Raw genomic sequence first — 9007 nt, 5'->3', positions numbered from 1 at the left:
CAAGCCTCTTTTGGCATCTAAATGTCATATGAACCTTAAGTTTGAGTCTTTGTTTATTTCTGAAATTTATTTTCTCTCTTTTTTCTCTTCCTTTATTCCCACATCATTTTATTTTCCCCTCATGATTATACTTTCTGAACTTTCCTGCTCCAAACCCACATATCAAGTGTAAACTAAAGAACTCCTTTGCAATAAAAACCAAATCCCTCCTCTCTAAAGTGTTTCTTGATTACTCCTTCATGTACCTCATACACAGTATAATTAAGAGCCTTCAAATTTTGAAAAAGAAAATGTGAAAGATTCTTATCGAAAAATATAGTTGCCTATGGAATATAGGCTGAACTTGTCAGGCTAGCATTTAAGGTTGTAAGGAATTTGACTCTGTTTCACCTCTTCAAGGCCCCATATGGCTGAACTCAGGTCACAAATTTCATAGAGGGCACCTCTAGAACTCCAAGAGCTGTCTAATCTTTACTCATCAGAGTTGTGGTTGTATGTGGTCTCTGGAGTCTGTCTGCCTGGACCTGAGACCTACTCATATTAGACCTGTGATGTGGAAGAAATTAGTTAACTTCTCTTCACCTCATTTTCCATATCTACAAAACATATTTCAAGGGTTATGGTAAAGATTAAATGAAGTTATATCAATAATGTGCTTAGAATAAGGCTGTGCATAGAGTAAGTACTTAGTTAAGTGAGAGTTATTGTTATTATCATCAGTCCACTGGTACTGAGATCTGATCATCTTTGGGTTATAAAGAAAATGCAGTCTAAAGAACTAAGTGGTTTGGGGGAAACACTGACTTAGAAATTGACTCAGCGATGGTGGTGTTCTTGAGAGATTCTGCCAGTAAAATCCCACTTTCCATTTCCCTCTTTTCTTGGACTCTAGCCTAACCCCTTCAGTGCAGATCCACCCTATTTTTTCACATTTCCCCCTGAAAAATACTTCTTCATTAGTGCATTAATTATCAATTGCTATGTAACAAATTACTCCAAAATTTAGTGGCTTAAAACAATAAACATTTATTATCTTATAGGGTACAGAATCTGAGAGCACTTAACTGGGAATTTATGGCTCAGGAACTCTTATGACAGTGCAGTCAAGAAGGTGACCAGTGATCTGAAGGGCTTGGGTGGGGCTAGAAGACCTGCCTCCAAAATGGCTCACTCACACCTCTGTTGGCAGGAGTCCTTAATTCCTCACTACCACAGAGACCTCTCTACAGGGGTTACCTTATGACATGTCATCTGGTGTCCCCCACAGTGGGTGATTCAGGAGAGCAAGAAGGAAGCCTTGATGCCATTTATGACTAGTTTCAGAAGATACTCCTGCCATGTCTGCCACATTCCTTTTGATAGAAGTAAATCTCTAAGTCTTACTCATACTAAAGGAGAGAACAGAGCTCCATATTTTGAGAGGGAGATTGACAAAGAATTGTAGACATTGTAAAGTGACCAAAGTCAAAGTCAGTGACTAAAACTCAGAGCCAGTGAGTTATAATATTTAGGACAGTGCAGACTCCTCCTCCCTTGTCTTTAAATATCTTATTGGTTTATAGAACCTTGGGCAATCTACCCAAAATACTTGCTAAAAACTGAGAACCCCAAAGTTTTTGTTTTGTGGTTGACCCAAATCAGGGCCTATGAAGAACACTCACCACAGACAAGTCCCTGGAAGCACATATGACAACAGTACATATTGAACATAGTAAAGAGGGCCAGTTCAGCCCCTTTAAGCTCTTGATTACCTGATGACTATTGCTCTGTCAGCAATGTGTTTAAGTCCAGCTCTTTAATTCTCTATATTAAAGGGTTTTTCTTTTTTGTTTTTGTTTTTGTTTTCTCATCATGAGCCTGAACTCTGTAAAATAAATTTTAGTATCATTGGAGAGCTGCATCAGGATTTTTAATATCCTCATCTCCAACTGATCTCAAAAGCACGAGGTAAGTACATTGTAAGTAAATAATGGAACACACCTATCACAGAATCATCCATAGAAGTTGTGGATCTTTACTAGCATGAAAAGATGTTTATGTTTTAATATTAGAAGAGAAACAAGCAAGTTATAAAGTATAACATAGATCCCTTATTAATTTAAAATATTACTGTGGATTTATATTTGTATGTAAATCTCTATCATCAGATCTACATTTAGAAGCATATACACCAAAATATTAATGTCGGTTAATTTAACAACAGTTATTTCTGATTGATAGGATTATGAATGAGGGTGTGAAAAATGGATTCGGAGCTGCAATCCCAGAGGAACTGCCTTGCATGTCTTACTCCTCAAACCTTTGAAATGTTGGAACTGGGCAAAATAACCTTTCGACTTGGCCTAAAGCATCATTGTATTCCAAACAACTGTTTGTAAATCTAACAGGAAGGCAGACTTCCTGATTATGAGGACTAAAAATTAGAGGACATTCTTTAGAATTAGCACAACCATATATACCTAAAGAATAACTTAGTTTATTTGCATCTAAAGAGAAATTTTTTGGCTTACTAGCACCAAAAGAAATTCCTTCCTTCTATTTATGTAGTTATTTTCTTTCCCTTTCTCATAAAAACCCTTTGCTTTCACCCCATAATCAGAATATTATTTGGGTTTCTCTCAATCAGTGCTTGCCAGAATTGCAGTTTTTTTAATCTCAAATAAATATTTGCTGTTTCTCACTTTGGCTTTTTATTTTTAGGTTAACAAGGGACTTACGTTTTATTTTTTGCTTATTGATTTTCTCTAATTTCACAATATAAATACACATTGTTCATTTTATAAAGTAGTTATTTTTCAAGGAAGAAGGTTTGGGAACAGCAGAAATAACGTCAGAAAATATGGGTATTTAAGTTATTATGTTAGTGTCAAATGACAAAGCTAAAATAATTTAATAATGAGAATGAGTTTGAAGCTCTTTATTCAAGGGAACACAGTCTTTGGACTGGGGGAATACAATGTTTCACAAGCAATAGTGTACTCTTCCTGAGGGATTTTGACTAAGAGCGAGTTTTATATCTATCTATCTATCTATCTATCTATCTATCTATCTATCTATCTATCTACCTACCTACCTACCTACCTACCTATCATCTATCTATATAGTATAGAAGGTTGCCTAGAATAGACTTTTATTTAGAATTCATAATTATGTTTAGATTAAACTGTAAACCCACTTAGATCATCTTAGATTTTATAAAGTTTGTATAACAATATCTGTAATTTGCTAAGAGTTTAACAGAAAGGCTGAGACTTAATTAGTTAAACTGCCTTTTATACCTATAAATAAATTTTATATGCCATTCTTGACATTGATGATTGCTAGAGCTCTTTTTCAGAAACAAGCCCAGGATGATCTGCAGGACCAGGGGTGCTGATCAGGCTTTAACCACCTGAAGCTGGCCAAAGTGGTAACCCCATGAACTTTTCTCATTATATCCTCATTATAATACTAAAATCTCCTCCCAGGGGTGGAGATTTTCCACCATTTTGAACAAACGATGTATGTGTAGGAATGTTGTCTGCACATGCACAGGAATGTCCCCACCTACACATGCAATGAAGTTCACAATGATGCTTACTTCCTGGAATAAAGATGAACTGATCCTTCGTTGGGAATACACCACTTTGGGAAATGACCTCCAGTGTGTCCTTACTTGCCAGCTCACAATAAAATTCCTTCTCACAAAATCATCTAGGAGTTGTCTTTTGACTGACAACCACTGAGTAATTGGACCCAGTTCAATCCAATAACGAGAATGTAAAGAGATAGAGAAAGCAAGGTCTGTTTGGCCAGGAAATTAGGAATTTCCTTACAAGACTATCAGGCCTTATTTTCTAAGGTAAGTTCAGCGAGTTAAACCGAGTTGGAGGATAGTGACTTGTGTATGTTAGGTTTTTTGGACAGTGAGGCATTTTTTTATAAGCATGGGCTAACTTAGGTTTAGATTTATGACTTGGGCCAGGCAACTGAGGCAGCCTCCATTTTGGGGGTTCCAATAAACAAATTAACTTTATCATGAGGAATTTTTAAATCACTTAAACACATAATTCAAAACCTTGTTTGGATACTTATTTGAGCTAAAAGAAATGTGTGATTTGTGATTTATAAGAACTATATATTTGATCTTCTTCCCCATTTCTGGCATAGAGCTCCTAAAACCATTTTCCTAAGTGATGAAAACAATAAAGTTATGTTAATGAGGTGACTTTTGGAAGCTCCTAGGTCACCTAACGATGAGGGGCTGGTTTCCAGGGGAACCAAGCACATGACTGGAGGGTGGGACTTTCAGTCCCATTTCACCTCTGACCTCCAGGAAGGAGAACAGGGCTGGAGATCAAGTCCAATCACCAATGGCCTATGATTTAATCAATCATATTTATGTAAGGAAGCCTCCATAGAAACTTAAAAGGACAAGGATCTAAGAGCTTATAGTTGGTGAATACCTGCAGATTTGAAGAGAGTGGCACATTCAGATATGGCCCAGAAGCTTTTGTGCCTTACCCCTATGTATCTCTTCCATGTGACTGTTTCTGAGTTATATCCTTTTATAATAAACCAGTAATCTAGTGAGTAAAATTGTTTCCTGGGTTTTATGAGCCACTCCAGCAAATTAATCAAACCCAAGGAGCGGGTCATGGAAACCTCCAATCTATGGGCACTTGGTCAAAGGCACAGGTAGCAAAATTGGACTTGTAAATGGCATCTGAAGAGGAGGATGGTCTTGTGGGATTAAGCCTTTAACCTGTAAAATCTGATGCTATTTCTGGGTAAATAGTGTTAGAATTAAGGAAATTGTAAGACACCCAGCTGGTGCTACAAAATTGCTTCATGCTGTGGGAAAAACTTTTACAGGTCAGAATTGGTTTCAGAATCATTAAACAGTATAAAGACATTTTTAGTAGAACACAGCCATACTCCTTCATTTATGTATCATCTAAGGCTACTTTCTCTCCATTACAGCAGAAGTCGAATATTCACATCAAAGGCCATAGAGCTCACAAAGTCAAAAATAGTTACTATCTGGCTCTTTAAAGAAAAAGTTTGTTCATCCATGGAGGTTATTTGAAAAACATTCATAACTTTTGGAGATGCAAAATGAATAACCTTTAAAATACTTCAGCAAAGAAAAAAAGAAAAAAGGGATAGATGTGTTAAAAATAATATAAATGAAGTCACTTTAAAATGGAGTAGGAACTGCCATGCCAGAGGAACTGCCTTGCATGTCTAACGCTTTATACCTTGGACTGTTAAAACTGGGTACACTAACCTTTGAAGTGGGCTAAAACAACATTGTGTCCCAAAGAACTGTTTGCAAGGAAAATAAGAAAGCACTACTGGACTGAAAAACAAGAAAGCACTGCTGACTACTGGACTGAAAATTAAAAACATTTTATAAAATTAATGTCACTGTATTATGTTACCTGCACCAACAGAAATGCTTTCCTTCTACTAAAAGAAGGCAGATAACATCCCCTTCTTTTTCTCATGAATACCCATTGCTTTTGTTTCCTAATTGGAACATTATTTGGGCTTCTACCTGAATCAGTGCATCCTGAATAGCTATTTTTATTGATCTCAAATAAATTCTTGTTGCCTCTCACTTTAAAAGATTGCCTCTCATTTTATTTTTTATGTTAGCAGATGAGAACAAATCTTGATAACTGTCAAAGCTAAGTGAAGATTATACAGAGAATAATTATATTATTCTATGTTGATTTGAATTTGTTGTATGAGGAATACAAAACTTTATTTTGAATCAATTAATACGTGTGACAGATTGTTTGCCAAAATGGCTGCAATTACTTTCATCCAGTCCTTCAACTGGAAAATGGTTAAACAAATAAAGTACATCCATGCAATGGTATGTTATTCAGCAAAAAAAAAAAAAAATTACTCAACAACATTGATGAATCTTAAATACATATTGCTAAGTAAAAGAAGCCTGGACTCAAAAGGCTACATACTGCATGATTCTGTTTATATGGCATTTTGAAAAAGAAAGGCAAAACTAGAGATAGAGAAGAGATTAGTAGTTGTCAGGGATTAAGTGTTGGAGGAGATGCTGACTACAATGAAGACATTTTAAAGATGTATAAAAACTTTTCAGTGTCCTGACTATGGTGGCATGATTTTACACTTAGTTTTGGTGGTTTTAGTTATTATCAGTCGATCTACAGTGATCTGATTAATTCCACATCAGAAAGAACATCTAATTTCTGAGAGGCTGACACTGTAACCCTCACTCTCTATTGATGTGTTTCCCCTGAACAGTTTCTAGCACTTTACTATATTTCTTTTGTTGTGGACTCTCTTCCCCATAAAAACTGTCCATAGGAGACTTGCCTCTAATAGCATCCTTTCATTAGAATACCTTACTTCCCCATGCATTTGCCTGGTGAACTTTTGCCCCAGGAATAGAGAACTTTGTGTACAGAATCCTTGGTTGTCACTCAGGAGTGTCCTGATCAGCCCCTGAGGGACTTGAGTCTAGTTCTTAAGGAAAATGTGATTGAAATAAGCAAAATGAGTCAAGTGAAGGAGTTGTATCTCAGAGGGTGATGCCAGAAAACTAAAGCAATCTGTCCTATTTTATAGCTTAGCAACAACAACTAAAAAGTGTAATTACCCTAGAAGGTGAAGGTTGGAGTGTAGGAGAGACTACAAATGAACAATGAAGATCATGTGAGTGGAGACCAAAAAGAGGCTAGCAGGGGCCCTTCTGGATACAGTAGCTGTGATGTGTGGAACCACTGCAGGGTCTATGGAGAACATAAGGGTTACAAGAGCACAAAAGGGTGACCTTATCGACATCAAAGAAGACAAGCATGCTGGTCTGGCATCTTGCTATAAGGGAAAAAAAAGAGATAGAGAGCTGAGGGACACTCAAGAAAAGGATTCTGTTACTGTAAAAATCACCTCTAATTATATTCTGTACCACAGAATCAGAAAATATGTTCTCATGACCAACATTTTCATAGAAGTGTATAATATGATGAACAATCTCTTAGATACCATGACACTCAGGTTCATAGACTGGAATCCTCTCAGACTGAGATCATTTTTATCCTTGCTGTGAGAGGCTCAAATGCTAGCTCCACAGGGAGCAAATCCTTATTACAGACTCTGAGAAAAACGTGTGTTCCTCTGTGTCTACTCAGAGTCAGTCCCACCTTTGGCACAGAGTACAAACCTTTCTTACCATGTAATTTCTCACTTACTATTGTCTTCTCCCATAATTCTTTCTAACTCTGATCCTCCGTGTCATCCTTTCCCCATCATCTTATGAAATCCCTCATTCCATTCTAATAAACCTTCCTTCATCTTCACCCTCTTCAAAGAATATTCTTTTCATATCCATGCCTGAGCAGAGTCACGTTCTCCCAGCTTTGCACTGTTACTTTCTCTTCCTCCACAGACCTAAGCCCCTCCATCTTTGAGATCTGGCCACTTAATCCTAATTCTGTGCTGAAGACCTCCTGGTCACTTCCTTACTCACTGAGGATTTAGGAACCTAAGCCTTCCAGCTAACACCTGTTTTATCACTGGGAAATTTCAGTGTTCGTGTTCTGGTCTTCAAACACCTTAGGCCCAAACACATTTGTTCTCTGAACACTGTGTTGTCTCCATCATCATTACTCATTAGCCACCATTTCTATCACCATATTTGTATCATTAATGGCAAATGTGTGGCACCATCAACAAAATACCCTAATCCTGAGGTTCTTAAGAATTGGTTATATCTTTTTCTTTCCCTTTTTTTGTGTACGAAGACTTTTATTATTTTTTTTTTATATATATTTTATTTTTCTGCTCCCCTTTCTCACTTCCCTCTGGTAACCACTAGTCTATTGTCCATATCCATGAGTCTCTGTTTGTTTGTCCTGTTCATTTGTTGCTTTTAGTTTATATCCCACATATAAGTGATAGCATGTGATTTTCAACTTTTTCTGTCTGGCTTATTTCGCTCAGTATGATTATTTCACGGTCCACCCATGTTGTTGCAAACAACAGTATTTCATCTCTTCTAATGGCTAATATTTCATTCTGTATATGTACCACAGCTTCTTTAGCCAATCATCTATTGTAGGATACTTCGGTTGCTTCCATGTCCTGACCACTGTGAATAATGCTGCTATGAACATCAATGTGTAAACATCTTCATGGATATGAGTTTTCAAGTTTTGGGGGTAAATATCCAGTAGGGGGATTGCTGGATCATATGGTAGGTCTATTCTTAGTTTTTTGAGGAACCTCCATACTATTTTCCATAGTGGCTGTACCGATTTCCAGTCTCACCAGCAGTGTTTGAGGCTTCCTTTTTCTCCGCATCCTCTCCAACATCTGTTATTATCTGTCCTTTTGATTATAGCTATTCTAACAGGTGTGAGATAATATCTCATCGAAATTTTGATTTCCATTTCCCTAATAGCTAGCGATGTTGAGCATCTTTTCATATATTTGTTAGCCATTTGTATGTCCTCTAGGGAGAAGTGTCTGTTCAGGTCCTCTGTCCATTTTTTGATTGGATCATTTGTTTTTTGTTGTTATTGAGAAGTATGAGTTCTTTGTATATTTTGGATACTAAGCCCTTATTGGAGGCATTGCTTGCAAATATATTTTCTTATTCGGATGGTTGTCTCTTTACCTTGTTGATGATTTCTTTAGCTGAGCAGAAGCTTTTTAGTTTGATGTAGTCCCATTAATTTATTTTAGCTTTACTTCCCTTGCTTTTGAGGCCAAATTCATAAAATCCTCTTTAACTCCAAGGTCTTGGAGTTTAGTTCCTATGTTTTCTTCTATGCATTTTATTGTTTTGGGTCTTAAATTTAGGTCTTTAATCGATTTTGAGTTAATTTTGGTGTCGTGATAGACAACAGTCTAGTTTCATTCTTTTGCAGAAAGCCTTTCAATTTTCCCGGCATCAATTATTGAAGAGGCTTTCCTTTCTCCACTGAATGTTTTGTGCTTTTTTTTTTTTTTTTTTTTTATTTTTTTTTTTTATACT

This window comes from Pteropus alecto, unplaced genomic scaffold (assembly GCF_000325575.1).
Source record: "Pteropus alecto unplaced genomic scaffold, ASM32557v1 scaffold109, whole genome shotgun sequence".
NCBI classification, from domain to species: Eukaryota; Metazoa; Chordata; class Mammalia; order Chiroptera; family Pteropodidae; genus Pteropus; species Pteropus alecto.
This window is presented reverse-complemented; position numbering follows the sequence as displayed.